This window comes from Paralichthys olivaceus, chromosome 14 (genome assembly GCF_024713975.1).
Source record: "Paralichthys olivaceus isolate ysfri-2021 chromosome 14, ASM2471397v2, whole genome shotgun sequence".
Taxonomy (NCBI): Eukaryota; Metazoa; Chordata; class Actinopteri; order Pleuronectiformes; family Paralichthyidae; genus Paralichthys; species Paralichthys olivaceus.
In genome coordinates, this window is record NC_091106.1 from 3,425,027 (window position 1) to 3,448,362 (window position 23,336).

The window sequence follows — 23,336 nt, forward strand, 5'->3', positions numbered from 1 at the left end:
AATTCACAGTATCGTGGACAATATAGTGAGTAGTGAGTGATTTCAGACACAGCCTAAATATTTGCTACACGTATGCAAAGTATATAAACAACAGACTTATTTCTAATAGCATTGACGTACTGATCAAACTATCTTGTAAGTCCAGCTAACATCCACATCCATACACATCAATAATTTAACACAGTGACATTCTAGCATGGAGTTCATAGTTTTCAGAGTTCATGGCAATTGAAGTCTCCTAGCTATTGAAACACAGGTGTGATGATCAGCTATGACTTGTCCACTCTTCCTGTGAAACACAAAGTCTGACTGAACATGTCGCAAAAAAATGTTTGCGTAAGAAAGAAGGTTTTGCAAATGTTGCAACCATTCCGATGCAAGTCCCACTTATTGTTGTCTATTTTTTTTACTGTAACAAATTATACATCAGCTGCATACAGTAAACTAAGCAGACAATTATTATAATCCAAAAATAGTATTAAATGTTTTTATTATTGTTGTTTAATTATTACAATTATGTGTATAGATGTATCCCAGATTTTTTTTTAATCGCTGTAAACTAGTGAAGAATCTTTGCAAAAGCCAATCAAAAAATTTTAGTTTTGGACTCGCTGATAAAATTCTTCATGTGGGCATAAACTGTACATTAATTCTGTTTCCATGAGACAGGAGCAAGTGTTGAAACTGAATCCCCAGCAGAGCAGCTTGGCAGAAGCTCCAGTTGTCCTCTCTCTGCTCTGGTCCGTCTCTATGTCTGTACACTATGCCTCTGTGAGGTGGCCATCACTGCCGTGTTGGACTGGTGCAGCACCAGAGACAGGAAGCTGGACGGTCACGGCAGCCTGTGGGTGCCGCCCATGTACGCCTGGGTACAACCTGGGAGGACTGGTGACTCTGGAGTACGCACTGCCCTGGGATGTGGCAGCTTTTATAGCAGAGCAGCATATGATTAATAACACTCTGCAGATAAGAATGCACAACTGAACTGGTATCTGTCTAGAATATTGTCCCTCCAAAGACAGCAAAACATTTCCGGACAATGTTTCACTTTGTTCAATACAAGGACTAGGACGAAAGAGCCGGCTTGGACACAAACAAGATGTATAAACATTAAGTTGCGGGTTTATGTGTGGTTTGTATTGGATCGTTTTAGCTGGTGAGTGTGCACTGGTTGCTTGGTAAAGTCACATGACAAACATTCTGCATGTGTCAATAAAATGTGTTGCTGCACCTGCTGATGTATTATTAGCACAACACTGCACTGCAGGAAGTAGTGTTGTATATTTCTAGCTGTTCAGAGCTTCCTCCTACAGCAACATTATGACAGAAAACATGCGAAGACAAACAGATGGAGGCTTCACATGATGAGCAGCAGCTCAGTGTCCAGACATGAACCTCGTGGAGCTGCTTTAGGAACAACTGGACTAAAGGTGAAAGCAAATCAAACTACAAGTGCAACAGACATGTGGGAACTGTGATTTTCTTTGCCAAAGGCAGTAAGTGTTTTATTCGCCTCCTCGCAATCAAAGATTGGAAGTGAACGGGAGGCGTGCACACAATACTGTAAATTCTGATGTCTTTGAGGAACAAAATATTAACAGCAAGCTCCTGTAAAATCTTACGGTAAAAAGCAGTATTTATTTATTTTTTACAGCAAGCTACCTGTAATCTTACGGTATAATACAGTATTTTTTTTCTTTTTCAGTTTCACTTTAAATCAGACTTGATCTTCGGTCCGTTTCATAGTTCATCTGAGCAAAATAAAACATTTAATGAAATTAAAAATAGGCCTACACATCAGTGTTTTTATTTGAGATTGAGGACACAATAACAAGAAGATGAAGAATTAGTTTTCATCCTGACTCTTAAACTGAAAGCACCAAACTGGATGGAGCACAAGAGGCATCACCTGCTGCTTTCCTCACCGTTCTCTCATCCACTGCGCAGCGCACCCTCATCCATCCTGTCTCCGTGGCTTTCTTAAGAAGGTAAATATAATCTTGCAAATGTCAGCATAATGCTGATGTGATTTTGTGTTGGATTAACATTTTATTGACGCCGAAAAGATTGGGTCAAAAGTATGTGCTGCACGCTAGCGTAGTTACTCTCATTTCGCAACCATGTAAACAAAAGTTTAGCTTTCTGTTGAAGCACATTACTTAAATAAGCATAAGTTGGCTTGGGAATTTGATTTGTTGTCAGATCTAATTAGGGTGGGCTACAAGGTTGTATTTTAACATTTGTTGTTTTACTTTTTCAAGTAAATTGGTTTATGAGAGTTTATAGGGAGAAGCTTGTTATGCAGGTTGATGCAAAAAGCAAAAAAGTAGCTTCAAATATGCACTAATGTAATATACAGTAGCTAAAGTTGACCAGTTGTTGATGTAATGATTTTTTTTTTTCTTGAGAGAGTATTTTAAAGATTTTTTTGCTGTGAAGGCCTGTAGTTAAACAATGATTATTTGCAACATATGTGGTAAAACCTGCAGGAATACATTTGCACATGTCAGGCACATGCAAACTCATAGTTGTCTCTTAATATATATATGCCTACTACTGTGTCAGTCAAGCAGAGCTCCTTGATCACTACCCACTGCCTGAGTATCAGTTTAGGGTATGTCTTTGCTAACTCTTCATCATTCTGTCCCAACATTTTAGATTCATGTCATCCATTGGTGATGAAATAAAGGTCATCATCCTCAAGACTTTGCCCAATTTGTCTGAAGATACTCAAAAACAGATCATCACAGATGAAACATTATTCACTTTTCATGTAATTAACTTCAGATAGTACAGTAGTAGCCTATAATTTAAGTCTCCAATCTTGTTTAAGAAATCATGCTTTTGGAATGGTAATGCTGAAAGTTCCGTTTTCTGATTTGAGGTGGGACACTGGAGGACTTTGGTCATAGCAGGTGTAATCTTCTAGATAGAAAGGTCATCTTGGGCTTAAATTGAGGCTTACAAATGCGGGACGTTTTTCATATCCATCTAAGGCAGTGACATGTATACTCAAATGCTTGGAAATGATCTTGGGAATTGGGATAAACTGAGGGTGATATTTGAAAATAGAAAGGCAGTAAGCCCCAGAATGTTATTCTGATAGTTTCCCCTATGTGTCAGGATACACCATGCAACATTTCAGAGTTATCTGACCATGTGTGCAGTTGCAGTACCCTAATATCTGCAAGTACATCATTTCGCCAGAAGCTTTTCCCAAAAATAGTAATATTTTCACATAATAGTGAATAAAAGGTAGCAAACTACATCCTGAGGGGTGGACCTGGCTCCCGGCCTATTACAGTCAAGTACTGTTGATATGGCTTGTGTTGCATGAGGCTGTTTGAAAGAGAATCCTGACATGAGAGCAGAGGAGCAACAGGCTGTCCATCCACTCCACTATATGTAAGATGAATGTTAATTCACAAACTTATAATATCCAAATAACATCTATGCTAATGCAGGTGAATCAATCCCATCTGAAATTGTGTTGCATGCATGAGTCTGAAGCCCACAGCTTCAGGCTGCTAGCAGTGGTCTGGAGACAACCACAGGAGACAACCATAGGAGACAATCATAGGAGACAACCCTGCCAGGACGCTTTGTTAGAGGAGCAGCCAGGTTCAGTAACACTGCTGCTGTGCAAGGGTTCGATCACGTCGTGTATCTTCAGAGAGGGGGGGGTGCGACATGAAATTATGTGAAAGTACTGGATTATCATGCCAGTAAAAGATCGCTAGCGCGCTAACGCTAGCACGTCTGTCAGTGATGTTTTTTTTAGCAAACAAGCTAACTAAGCTAGCTTAAGTGAAGCTAGCGCTAGTTAGCTACGTTCATCAGTAACATATAAATCATTTGAACATTAGCGTTTTAATCACAACACAATACAACGACCACAGTGTTGTTACAGTTTGAGTTTGGAAAAGATATTTTCATGTGTCATCATTTTACTTATTCTACAGTTCTCTTCACATGGTAGAAGTCACACATAAAAAGAAAGTGCAGTTTAAATGTAACCATCACATATAGAAGCAGTCAATCTATCTAGAAACCTTTTATCTGAGTCCAGGCCATTTTCTTTTAGGTGGCTTAGTTGTTTTAAGTTTTAACAGTAAATGTTACAGATGGAAATCTTTGTTTGTGTTGGTGTGTCTGTGAGTTTAATACTCAACTACTGAAGACATTCCTCAAAGAATTCAATGGTAGCATGTAGATGTTTAGTTGACCACAAAACATTGCTATTAATACTACAACATATCTTACATGAAACACAACCTTTACTAAAATAAGCAGAACAATTCAGTCAAATGACTACTGTTTAATAATGCTCTGTGTCTCAGGTTTTTCAGTGAAATTGAATGGGATTAGATCAAATAAGCATGGCTTTAATAAAGGCATGGTCATGCTAATATGGCTGAAAATGGATGTTGAATGTACCAGTTTAGCATGTCATTTTTATAATGTTATTTTGTAAAGGATAACAGTTTGAAATAGTACAATTTACAGGTTGTTCTGTAATGTGTTTTACACTCTGCTGTATTCTTTACAATATTATTCTGGCAACCACGGTTTTTTTCTCACAGTGTGGCATGTCAGGCTTATGTCCCAGAAACTGACAGTAACATATTGACAGTAACAAGGGGTTTAGAAGATTTTAAAACCAATACGTTTGTGTTTCTCGTCTAAAAGCTCCTGAGATTCTGTATGAAAATCCTTTCAGTGAGTCCATTGACCTATGGTCTCTAGGCTGCATTGCTGCCGAGCTGTTTATGGGCAGACCGCTGGTCCCTGCCTTTCCACCTGCATTACAACAAACACACTTCTGCTGTGAAGTTTTTGTATTTTTAAATCCACACACTTGCTTATAATAGTGAGAGTTTCCAGTAAAACTTCACTGATTTCTACTATTTTACTAATGAGAGAAAGTAGAGACACTCCATGTCTCAGTTATATAAGTGCACCTGATCAACAATGTGTTTGTAAACTTGAACTTACTCTCACAATTTTGTGTTTTCTCCACAGATGAGTCAAATTGGGAATGCCATTAGAGATCCACTGTGTGAAGGATATTTCTGACCACACGCGTTCTGGTCAAGACACTTGATGGACGGAAGGTTTATGGTGGGAAACTAGTTTACAGCAGACTCCACTAGTTCACTAATTATGGTGTCTTTCCTTCAGTCTGTGTTTCTTTACCCTGTGCCATCCACTGCCTGGAGCAAACTATCTCAATGAAACAATTCTTCATTTCAGTCAAAAGTTTGGTCTGTGTAAGCTGTGCTGAAATCGTGTGAAGGATCTGATGGACTTCTTCCAGGATCAGAGCTCTGATGACGGAGGACAGGGAGACCAGGTGATCCTGCAAATGTCCCTGAACGAGGACTCCTCCAGCAGCACTGTCGGCAGGAGGGCAGCCCCGCTGGGATGAGAGATGAGAAGCCTTCCTTCTTGCAGACCTCCACCATCACCGGGGCCAAAAAAAGGAAAATGAATGCAGAGTGTGGCTACAGGTGGGTCTTTGAAATATCTCCCTGTCTTGATCATTTTATATTGCATTAGAATAGTTCAACATTTTGATTTATATTATTTTTATTTTGTTCAATGGGAAGAATGAGAAAACTCTCATTAACTGTGGAGCTGCAGCCAAGTGCATTTTTTAAAATGTCCAAACACTGCTTTAACATCAAGAGTTAAACTATTTTCTTATCCACATCCCAGACGACTCCCAAGCCAAGATCAGGAGTGAACAACTGGCAGCCACTCAAAAAGGCACAAGTGGCCAAACGGGCCCACTAAAGTGCCAGGGGAAGAGAAAGAGGCATGATCCCACACCCGATGGCAACCCCTCAACAAAGAAGAGAAACATGAGCCTCAAAAAAGAGCTGATGGACCTTGTCAGAGGCAACAAGTCAGAGTCTGCCCCCTCCAATTCAATGGCTCATTCCCTCAAGAAGAGGAGGAGGGATGAAAAGGAGGTGCACAAAACCTGCTCTGGGAGGAGAAAGAGGGTGGAACTTGGCTAGAAACCTCAAGACTGGAGTGATGAGACTGTCAAGAACTTAATTTGTTTTTTATCTGCCCTTTTTTTTAATTGATGTATTCATTTTGAAATGTTGCTTATTAACTTTTCCCAAACAGTTTGATTGTGAATGAAAACATGAAATAAACAATTTGTCTGAAAAGTCATGATTAAACTTAAGACCTGTTGTAATTCTGAGTTTTTGTCAAAATCCCAATAACTTCCATCCAAATGCAATTGATGTTGGTCTAAACTACAGATGATGACAAACTCATCTCTGTTTACAATCTCCTGTCTATCCTGTTTAATAAATGATGACCCTGTTTGGCTCTCGACATGAGATGAATGAGAATATTCCCCACGACCCTCCACCCTGGTGCCATTTCCTTTTTTTCCCGACAAGCTTATTTTATATATTTTTCAATTTCAACTTTGGCCCTCTCTGTGAGGAGAAATATAGTTTATGTGATATTTAAAAACACTGTTGACAGAACAACACTGACCAATCCAAACCAAATGTTGCATAGACTGAAACTTTGTCCCTTCATACTTTTAACAAGTTCTATTCATATCAGCCGTGTTCAGTAATATCTCATTGTTTTTACTGAACACTGTTAACATGCATGTTTCCGTCATGTGTCATTTCACACGCCTGCATCACATGTGCAGATACATGTCTGAGATTTAACATCAAGTGTAATGATTCAAACTGTCCAGCAGGTAGAGCTGTTTAACACGGGGACACTGATAAAAGTAGAGTCCTGAAGAAATGTTGTTTATAGAGCAGCCTCTCTAGTCTTGATGACCACTCACTAGAGTGGAATTTTTAAATGGAAACAAGTTATTGCCAACACTGAGCACAGTTTATTTTAATGCAGTTTGAGTTGTGCCTAGGTCAGATATGACTAAAATGTTAATTTTGTAGAAAACTGAATAAATATGACTTTTTTTCCCTATACATTCAGTTGTGTTGGTTTAAAAATGTGTCATTACCTGCTGCTTACTGGCCGCTCAAAATGTCTGGCCCAGCTACATTTCTTGGTTTGAAAATCTGGCCCGTCTGAATTTGTAATTGAATAATCCTGGTCTATGGGCTAAACTGAAATTCCTTCTGAGCCAATAGCCATGTCTGAAAACTCCATTCATACCCATGCACAATACATAGTTAGATAGATACTTTATTGATCCCTATATAGAGAATAACTAGAGGTTGTTCACTACAGAGGGGTTGAATGGACATCAGACAGAGCCCGTATGTATGAACAGAGAAAATTGGGCATATAGGAAAACATACATATACTAGTCATTTTAGGCTAACGTCCTGTAACTACATCTGTTGACATTTTTGGCATTTTACACCCAGTACTGTTACACGATGATGCAGACTCTCTAAACCAGGGGTCTCCAACGCGTCGCTCGCGAGCTCGCCAAAGGGCAAATGAATCATACATAAATTTGACAACTTAATTGGTCCCTCGGCAAATCTACTTAAATTTATGTCCAATCAAAATTCACAGTTGTCCCGCCCCCGGAAAAAGCCGTTCACCGATGGCGTGATCGTAAAAGAGGCCATGACCGTGGTGGCTGAAACAGGGACCATAAAAATAAAGGGGAAATTATGTCTGCTATTGCCGATGTACAGCTTGGTGCCAGTACCATGGCAAGGAGAGTGTCTGCGGATGCGGTAAAACAGCTGGAATCGGACATGAACAGGTGCAAATGGTTCTCTATTCAGTGCGATGAGTCTGTGGACCGCAGTGATACAGCCCAGCTGACTGTTTTTGTATTTGTAGTAATAATAATAACGATCATAATAATAATAAAATGTTGTGATGTTTCAATACAGAATGTGACATGTGGACAGTAACATATTGTAAATGTTCAGGAAACAAAGCTTATTGAGTTTGTTTGTTCGAAATGTTACAAAACATGAGTAGCGCTCGGCCATTTTTATTTTGTAAAAGTAGCTCTAAGAAGGAAAAAAGGTTGGAGACCCCTGCTCTGAAGTAAAATGTTTCGTAAAATCCAACTTACACACATGGGCATTGCACAGAGCGTGGAAAAAAAGCAAGAGAATGGGATACGGGATGGGACTGCCACGTATCTACGTAACCATGTATCTACGTAACGTGTTGTCATTACAACCATAGTCTAGCACAGATCTAATAAGCGCTACATGAATAATTTTCCTTGACGACCGGCTCACTCCCCATTCTGACCCTGATGGCAGGAGGGCAGCCCCGCTGGGATGAGAGATGAGAAGCCTTCCTTCTTGCAGACCTCCACCATCACCGGGGCCAAAAAAAGGAAAATGAATGCAGAGTGTGGCTACAGGTGGGTCTTTGAAATATCTCCCTGTCTTGATCATTTTATATTGCATTAGAATAGTTCAACATTATGATTTATATTATTTTTATTTTGTTCATAGTTCAATGGGAAGAATGATAAAACTCTCATTAACTATGGAGCTGCAGCTAAGTGCATTTTTTAAAATGTCCAACCACTGCTTTAACATCAAGAGTTAAACTATTTTCTTATCCACATCCCAGACGACTCCCAAGCCAAGATCAGGAGTGAACAACTGGCAGCCACTCAAAAAGGCACAAGTGGCCAAACGGGCCCACTAAAGTGCCAGAGGAAGAGAAAGAGGCATGATCCCACACCCGATGGCAACCCCTCAACAAAGAAGAGAAACATGAGCCTCAAAAAAGAGCTGATGGACCTTGTCAGAGGCAACAAGTCAGAGTCTGCCCCCTCCAATTCAATGGCTCATTCCCTCAAGAAGAGGAGGAGGGATGAAGAGGAGGTGCCAGTGTTGGACAAATCCTGCTCAGGGAGGAGAAAGAGGCTGGAACTTGGCTAGAAACCTCAAGACTGGAGTGAGGACACTGTCAAGAACTTCATTTGTTTTTTATCTGCCCTTTTTTTTAATTGATGTATTCATTTGGAAATGTTGCTTATTAACTTTTCCCAAACAGTTTGATTGTGAATGAAAACATATGAAATAAACAATTTGTCTGAAAAGTCATGATTAAACTTAAGACCTGTTGTAATTCTGAGTTTTTGTCAAAATCCCAATAACTTCCATCCAAATGCAACTGATGTTGGTCTAAACTACAGATGATGACAAACTCATCTCTGTTTACAATCTCCTGTCTATCCTGTTTAATAAATGATGACCCTGTTTGGCTCTCGACATGAGATGAATGAGAATATTCCCCACGACCCTCCACCCTGGTGCCATTTCCTTTTTTTCCCGACAAGCTTATTTTATATATTTTTCAATTTCAACTTTGGCCCTCTCTGTGAGGAGAAATATAGTTTATGTGATATTTTAAAACACTGTTGACAGAACAACACTGACCAATCCAAACCAAATGTTGCATAGACTGAAACTTTGTCCCTTCATACTTTTAACAAGTTCTATTCATATCAGCCGTGTTCAGTAATGTCTCATTGTTTTTACTGAACACTGTTAACATGCATGTTTCCGTCATGTGTCATTTCACACGCCTGCATCACATGTGCAGATACATGTCTGAGATTTAACATCAAGTGTAATGATTCAAACTGTCCAGCAGGTAGAGCTGTTTAACACAGGGACACTGATAAAAGTAGAGTCCTGAAGAAATGTTGTTTATAGAGCAGCCTCTCTAGTCTTGATGACCACTCACTAGAGTGGAATTTTTAAATGGAAACAAGTTATTGCCAACACTGAGCACAGTTTTTTTTTAATGCAGTTTGAGTTGTGCCTAGGTCAGATATGACTAAAATGTTAATTTTGTAGAAAACTGAATAAATATGACTTTTTTTTCCTATACATTCAGTTGTGTTGGTTTAAAAATGTGTCATTACCTGCTGCTTACTGGCCGCTCAAAATGTCTGGCCCAGCTACAGTTCTGTGATTTCAGTTCTCTGAATTTGTAATTGAATAATCCTGGTCAATGGGCTAAACTAAAATTCCTTCTGAGTCAATAGCCATGTCTGAAAACTCCATTAATACCCATGCACAATACATAGTTAGATAGATACTTTATTGATCCCTATATAGAGAATAACTAGAGGTTGTTCACTATAGGGGGGTTGAATGGACATCAGACAGAGCCCGTATGTATGAACAGAGAAAATTGGGCATATAGGAAAACATACATATACTAGTCATTTTAGGCTAACGTCCTGTAACTACATCTGTTGACATTTTTGGCATTTTACACTCAGTACTGTTACACGATGATGCAGACTCTCTAAACCAGGGGTCTCCAACGCGTCGCTCGCGAGCTCGCCAAAGGGCAAATGAATCATACATAAATTTGAAAACTTAATTGGTCCCTCGGCAAATCTACTTAAATTTATGTCCAATCAAAATTCACAGTTGTCCCGCCCCCGGAAAAAGCCGTTCACCGATGGCGTGATCGGAAAAGAGGCCATGACCGCGGTGGCTGAAACAGGGACCATAAAAATAAAGGGGAAATTATGTCTGCTATTGCCGATGTACAGCTTGGTGCCAATACCATGGCAAGGAGAGTGTCTGCGCTGTCTGCGGTAAAACAGCTGGAATCGGACATGAACAGGTGCAAATGGTTCTCTATTCAGTGCGATGAGTCTGTGGACCGCAGTGATACAGCCCAGCTGGCTGTTTTTGTATTTGTAGTAATAATAATAATGATCATAATAATAATAAAATGTTGTGATGTTTCAATACAGAATGTGAGATGTGGACAGTAACATATTGTAAATGTTCAGGAAACAAAGCTTATTGAGTTTGTTTGTTCGAAATGTTACAAAACATGAGTAGCTCTCGGCCATTTTTATTTTGTAAAAGTAGCTCTAAGAAGGAAAAAAGGTTGGAGACCCCTGCTCTGAAGTAAAATGTTTCGTAAAATCCAACTTACACACATGGGCATTGCACAGAGCGTGGAAAAAAAAGCAAGAGAATGGGATACGGGATGGGAGTGCCACGTATCTACGTAACCATGTATCTACGTAACGTGTTGTCATTACAACCATAGTCTAGCACAGATCTAATAAGCGCTACATGAATAATTTTCCTTGACGACCGGCTCACTCCCCATTCTGACCCTGATGGCAGGAGGGCAGCCCCGCTGGGATGAGAGATGAGAAGCCTTCCTTCTTGCAGACCTCCACCATCACCGGGGCCAAAAAAAGGAAAATGAATGCAGAGTGTGGCTACAGGTGGGTCTTTGAAATATCTCCCTGTCTTGATCATTTTATATTGCATTAGAATAGTTCAACATTATGATTTATATTATTTTTATTTTGTTCATAGTTCAATGGGAAGAATGATAAAACTCTCATTAACTATGGAGCTGCAACCAAGTACATTTTTTAAAATGTCCAACCACTGCTTTAACATCAAGAGTTAAACTATTTTCTTATCCACATCTCAGACGACTCCCAAGCCAAGATCAGGAGTGAACAACTGGCAGCCACTCAAAAAGGCACAAGTGGCCAAACGGGCCCACTAAAGTGCCAGAGGAAGAGAAAGAGGCATGATCCCACACCCGATGGCAACCCCTCAACAAAGAAGAGAAACATGAGCCTCAAAAAAGAGCTGATGGACCTTGTCAGAGGCAACAAGTCAGAGTCTGCCCCCTCCAATTCAATGGCTCATTCCCTCAAGAAGAGGAGGAGGGATGAAAAGGAGGTGCACAAAACCTGCTCTGGGAGGAGAAAGAGGGTGGAACTTGGCTAGAAACCTCAAGACTGGAGTGAGGAGACTGTCAAGAACTTAATTTGTTTTTTATCTGCCCTTTTTTTTAATTGATGTATTCATTTTGAAATGTTGCTTATTAACTTTTCCCAAACAGTTTGATTGTGAATGAAAACATATGAAATAAACAATTTGTCTGAAAAGTCATGATTAAACTTAAGACCTGTTGTAATTCTGAGTTTTTGTCAAAATCCCAATAACTTCCATCCAAATGCAACTGATGTTGGTCTAAACTACAGATGATGACAAACTCATCTCTGTTTACAATCTCCTGTCTATCCTGTTTAATAAATGATGACCCTGTTTGGCTCTCGACATGAGATGAATGAGAATATTCCCCATGAACCCTCCACCCTGGTGCCATTTCCTTTTTTCCCTCACAAACTTATTTTATATATTTTTCAATTTCAACTTTGGCCCTCTCTGTGAGGAGAAATATAGTTTATGTGATATTTAAAAACACTGTTGACAGAACAACACTGACCAATCCAAACCAAATGCTGCATAGACCGAAACTTTGTCCCTTCATACTTTTAACAAATTCTATTCATATCAGCCGTGTTCAGTAATATCTCATTGTTTTTACTGAACACTGTTAACATACATGTTTCCTTCATGTCTCATTTCACACGCCTGCATCACATGTGCAGTTTCATGTCTGAGATTTAACATCAAGTGTAATGATTTAAACTGTCCAGCAGGTAGAGCTGTTTAACATGGGGACACTGATAAAAGTAGAGAGTCCTGAGGAAATGTTCTGTTTATAGAGCAGCCTCTCTAGTCTTGATGACCACTCACAGCACCTTACGGAACAGTTGTGCCCTTCACTCCTTCACACACATACATACCATACACTGCATTTATGTACCACACCTTTTCACACAGCAGCCAGTTCAGGTTCACTGATTTACCCGAGGACATTTCGACACGCAGGGTGGATAAGCCGGGAACCAAACCACAAACTTTCTTAGCAGACACCCGCCTCTACCTGCTGAGCCACAAAGGTCCCAAAAATCCCCAAAGGCTCCTCATCTGGTGACGTTCAACTGATGAAAGAAGCTTTAAAAAGAAATAGATTCGATTCATGAATTAATCAAATGAGCAGTTGTCAGAAGTTAACTTTTTTTTATGCTCAGTAGTTTCATTGTGACTGTGACGAGACCCCAGGTCAACATAAAAACACATTCAGGAGCTGGTGGAGCGGAAATGGTGGGTTTATGATGGGTTGATGATATTTAAGTGACTTTATGCAACACATTGAAACTTCGACAATATTTCTGATTTATTTATCTTTGCCTTTCAATGTGTTTCATTCTATGACCCACATTCCTGCTGGTTACTTGTTAGTAGTAGTGGTTAGTACTAGTTAAATCTGAAGTACACAAATACACAAACATGAAGGGAGCTGTGTATTACAAATACATTTTCATTCAACAATATTCTTTTTCAACACAACTATAATACAACCACTGACTGGATCTGTTTTACATGGTATTTCATGTCACAATACAATCTCCTGTTACTGAGGCAAGTTTATTTTTAAAAAGAACTTAGACGGGACTATTGATAAGAACGTGGTGATTTGTAACAGTGGAACGCACCTGGCCTAATTGGTTTGCTGATGTGCTTGACCTTTTACTTTTGAATTTCATTTATGAAGCAGCAGACTTGACCAATAAAAAATTGGATTTCAAATCTTCTCTTCTTAGTATATTCAATTGATTAGTCAGCACTACAAATTTTTAATGTCCTAGAATTCTAATACTTTATTTGGGGATCTTTAGCAGATATGACATTAAAATGTGATTAATTACATTAATTAATTGCAAATCCTGTAATTAATTAGATCAATTTTTTTAATCACCTGACAGCACTAGTTTTCAAGCCTATGATGGCTGGAAACCAGTGGAAGACTACAAGCTGAAAAAAGCCCCTATAAACAAAGGCCAGCAGAGGTCAGTGAAGTGACTGGTTTCCAGGTGTAACTGTTATAAAAGCCCCTTGTTCACCAGTGGTTTAAGTGTTTTTGGTAATTCATTGGTCTGTTGTAGTGTAATTACGGCTTTGTATTGTATATTTTATAAAACAATTTTTTTACAACTTGGACAGTGTTGTAGACATTTTAGTGTTTAATCACTAATGGGGACAACAATTCTTGAGAATAGTTCAGTATTGAGTAAGGGAGGCGATAAGTGGCAAGTAGGCAGATTTGCATCACGTTTGGGGATCTTCCCCTTCCTGATGCTCTGTTGTGAGAGGGACGTATTGGAGGTACACGCTCTCCCTACATGAAGTCTGTACAAAGACCCTGGTGCAGCCCATCAACAGCAGGTCAAAACATCTTATAAACAAGCTTAGCAAAGCTAACAACAGACAAGAAGAGTGTGTAAGCAACATTGAATTAGCGAGCATTCCCTAAAAGAGGTAGAAATATATAAGTATATATAAGTGTGTGCAAGCAGGGCTGGTAATTAGCCAACATTAAGAGGGATGAAGTAGAGCTGAAGTCAATACTACACAACACAAAACCGGAATTCATACAAAACGCTTACATCAGAACAGATTTTTATTACAAACTTGTAAAAATATCATTTATTATAAAATGTTTATTGTATGTTGTCATATTATGATATACATCTATATGCACACACACAGAGAGAGTGAGCCCTAAACAGAGACTATAACATCAACATTAATGTTGAGTGGCCAAAACACTCCCAACAGAGGTATTTGCAGCTGTTTGTCTTTCTTTGGACAACTCCATCTTTTTCTTCGCCTGGATTGTCTTACAGTTTATCTAAGTCTTTTTAGCATACTGCAGGAATAACACATTTGTCTCCTTCTCTCCAAATTTCTGAAGAGACTTCTCCCTACAGGCCATCACAGTGTCCACATGGGTCTTATGTTTGAGAGCCAAGTTCATGGCCCTCTCCCAGTTGAACAGGTTTATGTTGACTTGTATGGCCTGGGAGATGAGTCCAGCTTGTAACAGAGTGGTCTCAGCCTCCTGGATATGACCACTGAACAACAGCAAGTGAGCCATGGATAACTCCTTAGATGGCTGGTTCTTAATGAATTTAAGGTACCGCACCCTTGGTAAGTCTCCAATGGCAGCAAAGGCAATGCCTGCTGTGTTTAGCTCCCTGTTTTCCACGGACATAACAGCCAGACATGCCCACAAAGATTTGTCCTTGGCAAAGCGACAGAGGCGCAGTGCATCCTCCCAGCGTGAAGATGCGATGTATTGTTGAAGCAAGGCTGGGTATGGAGGTACGGCACTGTACGTTAGTGAACCGTCTGCTTGGCGTAACGTTACCTTGGTGCCAACATAGCTCAGAATGCGGGGGCCTCGGCTGAACTCACTGCTGTCTTTCGTGTACAGTGTTTTTGGCAGCAGGTCCTTGTCGGTGAAGACAACACTCGGGTAGTACCACACTTTGAACTGATTGTCTTCGATTCCACACAGGATGTTAGCATTATCATTCCATGCCATACTGTGAACCATGCTGCCAATTTTGCAGATTTTGTTCTTTGGTCCAGTATGACAAACGGAAGTCAGATAAAGGTCACGGTGCTTGTCTATGAAGGCAATCATCCTCTTGGTGGATGGGCCACACTGGTCCAGAGCGATCTCCACCACCTCCACCTTGTGGGTCAAGGGCTTCTTGTTGCCAAGGGCTTTTCCGTTCAGGGCATCAAAAAGAACGATGACTTTTTCATCACTCTGGTCCCGGATGGCAATTGTGTCATTACTCAGTGAGATACACTGAGCATTTAGGCTGTCAGCTCTCATACCAGGGATTTTAGGGGAAGATATCAGTTGACCATCATAGGAGAACACATACAACCCTGCTCCATCCACAAGCAGAAAGTGTTTGTCCGCTTGCAGGATGAGCCTTACTCTTCTCTCCTTCAAGTCGAAGATGAGGGGAGTATTCCAGTTACTTGAATTGTAAATATAGCACTGGAGGGATGTGGCGACAACCAGGTGACCATATGCCAGTGAGGCTTTGATGACTCGATCTCTAAACTCCAATGCATGCACTGCATTGTTCATCACATCCCTCACCTGCATGGTGTGCTTACTGGTAAGAGTGACCACACAGTTCTTCCACTCCCAGTGCTGCTCCACCACATGACCAAGGATGACATGCCCTTTACCACAAGCCCCAGCCAACTGGGTGCTGTCTGCAGACCAAGCCAAATTGATCACACTGCCCATGTTGTGTCTCTCCTTCCCATAGCACAATCTAGTCTTTTCACAGAGCCACAGGGAATTGAAGGAGCCGACGGCAAACACTTCTCCATTTGGTGCCCAGGACAGAGAGGTGATTGGATAGTCATGAGCTGACGAGGAATAAAGCAGATGGCCAAAGCTGTCCCATACTTTATATTTAGAGTCTTCTCCACTTGATAGTATCAGGTCATTGGCTGAATTCCAGTCCACCTTCAGGACGATCCCATTATGAGCCTTCCACCGTATGACATTTTTGCTGGATTGCAAAGGCTTAATAAATAACCATCCCCCTGATGTGCCCTTGGATTGCAATGAATTCTTACGAAAGTCACTGCTCTTGTTCAGAACAAAAAACGTCACTTCCCACTAAGAAACTCAGCAGAGTAACTGTAGCGTACAGATCAACATATATCATATATCAACTTATATTTTGTGGATATACGCCTATGTATATGAATATGTTTTTGGATTAAACACCCCACCAAGACAATGAATGTACAGTATGGAGTTCTTCCACATTAAATCTCAATGTCTTCTGGAACAATTGATGCACTCAACCTCTTTTCCTAAGGTACACATCATGTTGGCCTCAATGTTTTAACTCAGATGTCCCTTGCAACAAATATGACATGTTAAAATCACTAAAGTCTCAGGCAAATAAGTAAAAGGATGTCCCAGTTTAGGACAAGATAAGGAATATCCTTTGTATGTTCTATCATTTCAACATACATACATATCACAACATTTATATACATTATATGGTTCAATCACACATTAAGATGCAAGCCACCAGCCTCAGAAATAGCCAACCAACTTAATCTCGATAAAAATTGATTAATTTTGTCCGTGTTTTGCGAACCACCTTGCCTTCTTTTATTTTCTCTGTCTCTCGCCTTGCTATGTGATTCAATCTAATTTTGCAATACCATGCAGAAGCCATCTTCACAAGAACATGCACATGATTAGCTTCAACACACATGTCAAGCATGTGGCTGTGCAGCTGTGGGAAGAGATTCTTTTCCGAACAATCCTGGGTAAAAATTGATGCTGTTGTTCCCTTTCCATGTGGAGTCTTGCCCTCGTTGCTTTTTAGAAGCCACAGGAAGCATCTTTCTGTAGCTTGACAAACTGCGGTTATGCTTGGTAAAGGTTTCTGTAAACCACCTCTGTCCTTCAAAGTCACAAATTGATGCCCTGAGGTGAGTGCTTCTGAGCAAGGCATACAGGTGATCCTCTGCTTCATTTTTTTAACAATAAAGCCTGTGATGTAAGCGATGGCTGCCTCCTTGAACTCAGACAGTGTGTCCACATCTGGAAGGTGAGAAAACACATCATTCTCAGGCACAAGCACTTCCATGTGCTCCACATCCACCCTGCGTGCAATATTAATGGTTGCAGGTGTTGAGTCAAGGATGGTGGTATTGTCACGAAGGAGACAGTTATCTGGTGCCTCACAAGGAGGCGCTTAAATGCCCCTCGGAAGTGCATTACATTGAGGTTGTTGTTGTAACCTCCACGTGCTCTGATAGCAGAAAAAAAAGCCCCAAGTGGTCCTGACTGAGGTTGTAGGTAAGAATGTATCGGCACGGGGCAGCTGGCTGCTCTACCAGATCTTCGTGGATGCCCATGACACTTCTGTAACAAGCAATGAACCCAAAGATGGGTGTCTTTTTCTAGGTGGAATACAAGTGAACTAGTCTGTTGCATTTGTTTTTAACTTTGAGCCCTCGGAGAAGTGACTCAGTTTCATCAAGAATGGTTCTGGCATGGTGTTTTGTTGCTGGTTTAATGGGGGCTTTCTGTCCTTTTCCAAGTGGGTTACGGCTGTTAAGGTCATCAAAAGCTGCATCAATTGTGCGCACAAACTGAGCGGTGGCAGCACATCCACTGAACTGTGAATATTTTAGCTCTTGCTCACAATAGTCAAGGGCATCAGCCACACTGCGACTGAAGAGCTGGCCCGCAAGATGGACCTTCATTTTCTGATTGCACCACTGAATGTGCGGCATTTTTAATTTGTTGCCGTGACGCAAGCCTTCCTTCTCCTGAAGTTTGTGGAGCTCCTCAAATGTACTGCCACTATATCTGCTGGCCATCTCTAACCAGAACCTTATCTGTTGACAAAACATTTCGAAGTTTAAGTATGTGACATGGATCCAAGAGCACAAAGACTTTGTGTGTTATCCTGAGGATGGATAAAGTAAGATCTCATGTCCAAGCTCTCTGATCATTTTGATGTTTTGAGTGAGGACCATCACATGTCAAGGACCCTAACTTCAATTTCATGGAGCCTAAAAAGGCTCTCTCGGATGAGGTTTGCTCTCTCCGCTCCTGTCATGCTGTTGATAAGAAAGTAAGCAATCAGAATCTTCCAGGACTCATTGATTGCAACAACCATAAGAACTAATGCTTGTGTTGCCACAACATTTTCCATCTCACCAGCACCGATGTCGACATAGCCATGAATTTGGTCTCCCCTGAACTCTGTTTGCGTATGAATGTACATTTCGTCCATCATTAATGGACAAACTGTGTCTTTTCCTTCTTTCTTCTGCTCAGCAACATGATCTTTTAATGAAGCAGCAGTAAATCCGGGATCTGCAGAGATGCTACAGTCTCATCTTGTTTACAAAAAGCCTGTTGAGCTGTGTCTGCCATTATAGCAAAATTGCCCTGATCGGCAGTAAGATTTTTTCCACGACTGCCATTGTCTATATCTGCAACCTCCTTAGTGTTATTTCCAACAGAAATAGGAATGTCATTTACCTCCTCATTCATACCTACAAATAAACAAACCTCTCCCTCTGGGTTGTCCTCTTTGCCCTTGGAGTGTAAGAAAACGGTAGGGTGTGAGTGAGTGTCATTAATACAAGTTCTGTAGATAAAAATCTCTGTACACAGTTCATGCTAAAATTGTAGTTGCTATGTAAATATTAATAATTACTTTCAAATATTACTTAGGCTTGCACAGTGTTTGGCTGTCTCACTTGGAGAAACAAAATGTCACAAACATGACATGACATGTGGGTGAAAAAAAAGATTATCAGGTATAGGATCTTGCACTTAAGCCATGAAGTCATTTTGAACCGATGAGTGAGCCTTGCAGCTTGCAGGTGGCTACTGGCTAGCAGCTAGTGACAAATGTCGCAGCATCCATGGACAGTGTCACTCAAGAGACCACATCCCTAATTATGCATATTTTCAAACCTCTATACAATTTAAATTAGTGAGTTAGAAAAAATGAAGAACTTAGTGATTGAGACTAAAACTGTTCTTTGAACCAGACTGTAAACAGGTGTAATTCTTCTCTAAAGTTGGGCTTTTTATCATCGGAGTCAATTTAAACCATCAAGTTGCTTGTTGTCTCAGAAGTCATTAAAACATTTCTGTGTACCCTTGTGTCAATGCTCAAGTGATCTCTCTGAAAATTCACTGCAGAGATGAGAATTCTTCTGTGGAGTCCAGTTCTGTCTCTTCATACTGAGGATCCACAGGTCAAACCTCTCAGGATCATCCAGAGGACTACTACACAGACAAAAAATATGTAAAATAATTTATCTGTCAGTTTATCTTCTTCACAGACTTATTTATATGTAATCAATAAAACAATAATTAATAACTCAGTTTTTTGTAGATATCACAGTGCATTGCCTCTTTTTGTGTTAGTTTGGGCTTATTTCTTACACTTTCTTACTATTTGAAGTTATTTCATATTCAAATGGATACTATTTCATGGTATATTCACATTTGTAACACACAAGTGCCATATGTTTAATAGGTGTTACTGTGTGAAAGTGGACAATTCAGAACATTGCAACAGAACAACTTAGTATTCAATGAAACCACACATAATGACACATCAAGTGAAAAAAATATTACATATGTTTTCATTATATACATTATGATTAAATAGTACAAATAATAATTATTATTATCATCTACCCTTGCCAGATATAAATAGCATTGACATTAACAAATAAGGTTAGCCTCAATGACAAACTCCAGTTAAACAGTTAATATAGGGCAACATTTAAGTTGTTATCCCTGTGACCGTTATGACATTAAATATGAATAATTATATATTACACACCATCATTGCCCAGAACTTTAACATTCACATTGTGTAATCTATAATCCCCCAATTCAACATTGAAACACACATTGATCCTCAGCAAATGGGTTTAAAATAATATAAATAAAATGCCTACATACTGTTGTGGCTTCCTGTGGTGTCGTCTAAGTTCCCATAGACATTCAAATTCGTCTTTAAATGGCATCATTAAAAGGATACAAACTTTCATTTCATATCCCTTTAAGTTATTGATACATTACACTGCTAACATGTACCAATCAATTACAGCCGATAGATAATGTAGAGAAAAACTTTATACCATCACATGCGCACCTCCGACACAAATGAGGTGGCTGGATAAAGTAGGGGGTGGCTGAGAGGTAGAGCGGTCGTCCTCCAACCAGAAGGTCAGAAGTTCAATCCCCAGTCTTCCCATCTGCATGCCAAAGTGTCCTTGGGCAAGATACTGAACCCCAAACTGCCCAATAAAACAACAAAAAAGTGCTAGCTATAGAAGCACTGTATCTGTGAATGGCAAACTGTAGTGTAAAGCACTTTGAGTGGTCATCAGGACTAGAAAAGCGCTATATAAATTTTACCATTTATAGTACTGCTGCCATCTTATGGTACATACTGAAAACTACACATAACACTAAGCTGAATAAATTGCATGATGATTGTTCCCACACTTTTTTAAAACACTGAATCCACCAATTATAATCTCTTTATTTTTTTAACCTACATCTCCTGATCCTTTGAAATATTTTATTGTTTTTTGGATTATTATTAGAAATTCAGATTTTAAGTTGAGGCATTAAATTGTGTCATGCACATGCTGTATGACAAGCATTTGTCTGGAGATTAATGCAGCTAAATTATGAAGGAGTTAACAGAGTACACTGACATAAAAATAATAAAATAGTGAAATTGGAATAGAAAATCGCTTCATAGAACAGCACAAAATGAGGAAGAGAATGAGGCAGGAGGGCCTGGTGCACTATGAAACCAGAAGACAAGTACATAAGAGAGGTCACAGTACCCCTTACAGCCAGTAATCTTTCTCTATCTAGGGGCTAAAGGTTATAACTGTCCAGAAAGGGGACTTCACTGTCTAATGCCTGAACCTGTAGTAGACAGCTCAGGCTACCAGCAGCCCACACAAAAAGAAAACCATGGTCGTCCATATCAAAAGCTCTCTCCTGATCACATGACACACAGAACAAAATGTTCTCAAAATAGCAATGAAGTACCTCAGAATAATGAGAACCTTTCAGAAAGATGAGTTATGTTCAAGCTGTGGAAATGAGGGTGACACTTGACGTGTATCTGTTTTAAAACATTAATCAAATATCTGAATGGGGGAACTGTGTGCATTACAGATTCCCCAAAGTAAACCTTTTGTTCACATGCGTATTTATTTCCATGCAGATTCAGTGAGAACTTGTACTACATGGTTTCACACAGACCTGATCACTTTCTCTTTGTCATATAGTGGGAGTATTTCAACTTTGGGGGACCCCAGGCAAAAGGGAGCTGGGGGGACCCTGCATTTCACAAACCTCGGTGCCACCGTAGTCTCCTGTACAAAGCCAACTGTAGAATTTAAGGAAGTACGTGTGGTTCAGTAGTTAAGTAGAAATAATGTTGTCAAATCTATATGAAGTTATGCAGCAAAAATGTGTATATGTGGAAATACGCCACGTCTTAACTTGATTATTTGAGGGTATTAAGGTAAAGATAATCTGAAAATGCTGTTCACATGGAAGTCTTATTCAGACTATTGTCTTCATCAGTTTAATGTTTGAATATTGCTGTTGTTGCAAACATGTCTATTGTTTCCCAGATCCTCCCATTGTCCTGGGTCCCACTGTCCTCACACCTGCTCCCACTTCACAATTGCCTGCAGTCACCTGGTATCTCCCCACCTGCACCTCATTCCATGATCAGCCTTCCACTATATATACACCAGCTCCTTCACTTTGCCTGCTTTTGTTGGTTTCTCTCATCTTGTGGTCCTGTGTGTGTTTTCTACTTGGTCTTGCAGCCTGTGTTCAGATTGTCACTGTCTGTAGTGTATTTCCTTGTCTAAAAATTCAGCCAAATAGGCCACAGTGGCAGCTCATGAAGCCAGAGGTATTATGTTGAGTCATCAGACAGGCAGTGAAAATACTCTGAAAAGCCTCTGTGGCATAGGAGGTTGTGAAGTGTTAAAAGAAATACACAGAATTTTCCAAATCACCAACAAATTACATTTTGAATTCTTTCCTATTCTTGCTTGATATGATTTCAATTGCTCTGCAGTTTCCATTGTTGTATTTTGTGCTTTTGTGCCAAACAGGTCAGAACTGCAGGCCAGAGTACCCTCAGTGTTTAATTCTGATGCCAAACAGTTGTAACCAGACAGAATGTGTCTTTCTGGAATAAGCAGTTATGTCCCCAAAGTCAATAAATGAACCTGCTACATTTCATGCAAAGGGCATGTCAAGACAATGTTGATGTTAAACTGTGCAGTTTTACTCAATGATGAACCTCTCCCTGTCTTTTCTTGTCAACTTCTTATGAGGATGCCTCAATGAGAACACAATCACCTGTTACCGATCAACCTCTTTACCTGTGGAATGTTCCATGCAGGTGTTTCATACCAAAACTTTCTCTGTCTGTTCTTTTTTAAATGTATTGCATCGATTTGAAAATGAGCTCATCTTTAAACAAATGCAGGTTCACCAGCTGAACCTTAAATAACTTTATATTGTGATGAACTAAATATGGTTAAAACATTGAAAAATGGCTCCCACACCCTCAATTGTTTGTATTGTCAGTACAACACAGTAAACAATGAAAGGCATTGCTTATGCAAACCAGACAGTTTTTGCTTCTCTTATATCCAGACACCAGCAGGTTGGATTTCTATTTTTGAAATGCCTGGCTCAACTGTCTCCCAGCTTCCTGACTTCCACAAGAACCATTGGTGGAGGTGCTTTAGCCATTGTTTTTGAAAATGCAAAGTCAACAATTTGACATTATCTTTTAAAAGTTGAACATTTAAAGTCAGAGTCTGTCTTCACTGTGCACTGATGTACAGACCACCCAAGGCTCACAGTAACTTCACTGACTTCACAAGAGTTTTCCAAGCTGAACTGCCAATACGTGTTTAGCAGCAGATGTGATTTTACCAGTCCCATCTGCTGCTCTTTAAAACTACTTATAGTAAATTAATTTCTATGACTTGTGGAATTACGTTCTACCCCAATTGGTGTCCAATGGGTCCAACGCATCA

The 23,336-nt window shown here is 39.9% G+C and overlaps 2 long non-coding RNA genes and 1 pseudogene across 2 annotated transcripts; 2 read left to right on the plus strand and 1 right to left on the minus strand.

The window, feature by feature from the left end:
- The first annotated feature begins 999 nt into the window (after nt 1-999).
- LOC109631957 (uncharacterized) lies at nt 1,000-7,771 on the plus strand. The gene is made up of 4 exons (XR_002202884.2): nt 1,000-3,405; nt 5,023-5,121; nt 5,254-5,510; nt 5,719-7,771. It is a non-coding gene; the product is annotated as an uncharacterized lncRNA (long non-coding RNA).
- A 248-nt stretch (nt 7,772-8,019) lies between these two features.
- Nucleotides 8,020-9,072, plus strand: LOC138413693 (uncharacterized). The gene is made up of 2 exons (XR_011246111.1): nt 8,020-8,353; nt 8,569-9,072. It is a non-coding gene; the product is annotated as an uncharacterized lncRNA (long non-coding RNA).
- Nucleotides 9,073-14,442: 5,370 nt separating this feature from the next.
- On the minus strand, nt 14,443-18,083 carry LOC109630469 (intraflagellar transport protein 80 homolog pseudogene; annotated as a pseudogene).
- Nucleotides 18,084-23,336: the final 5,253 nt, after the last annotated feature.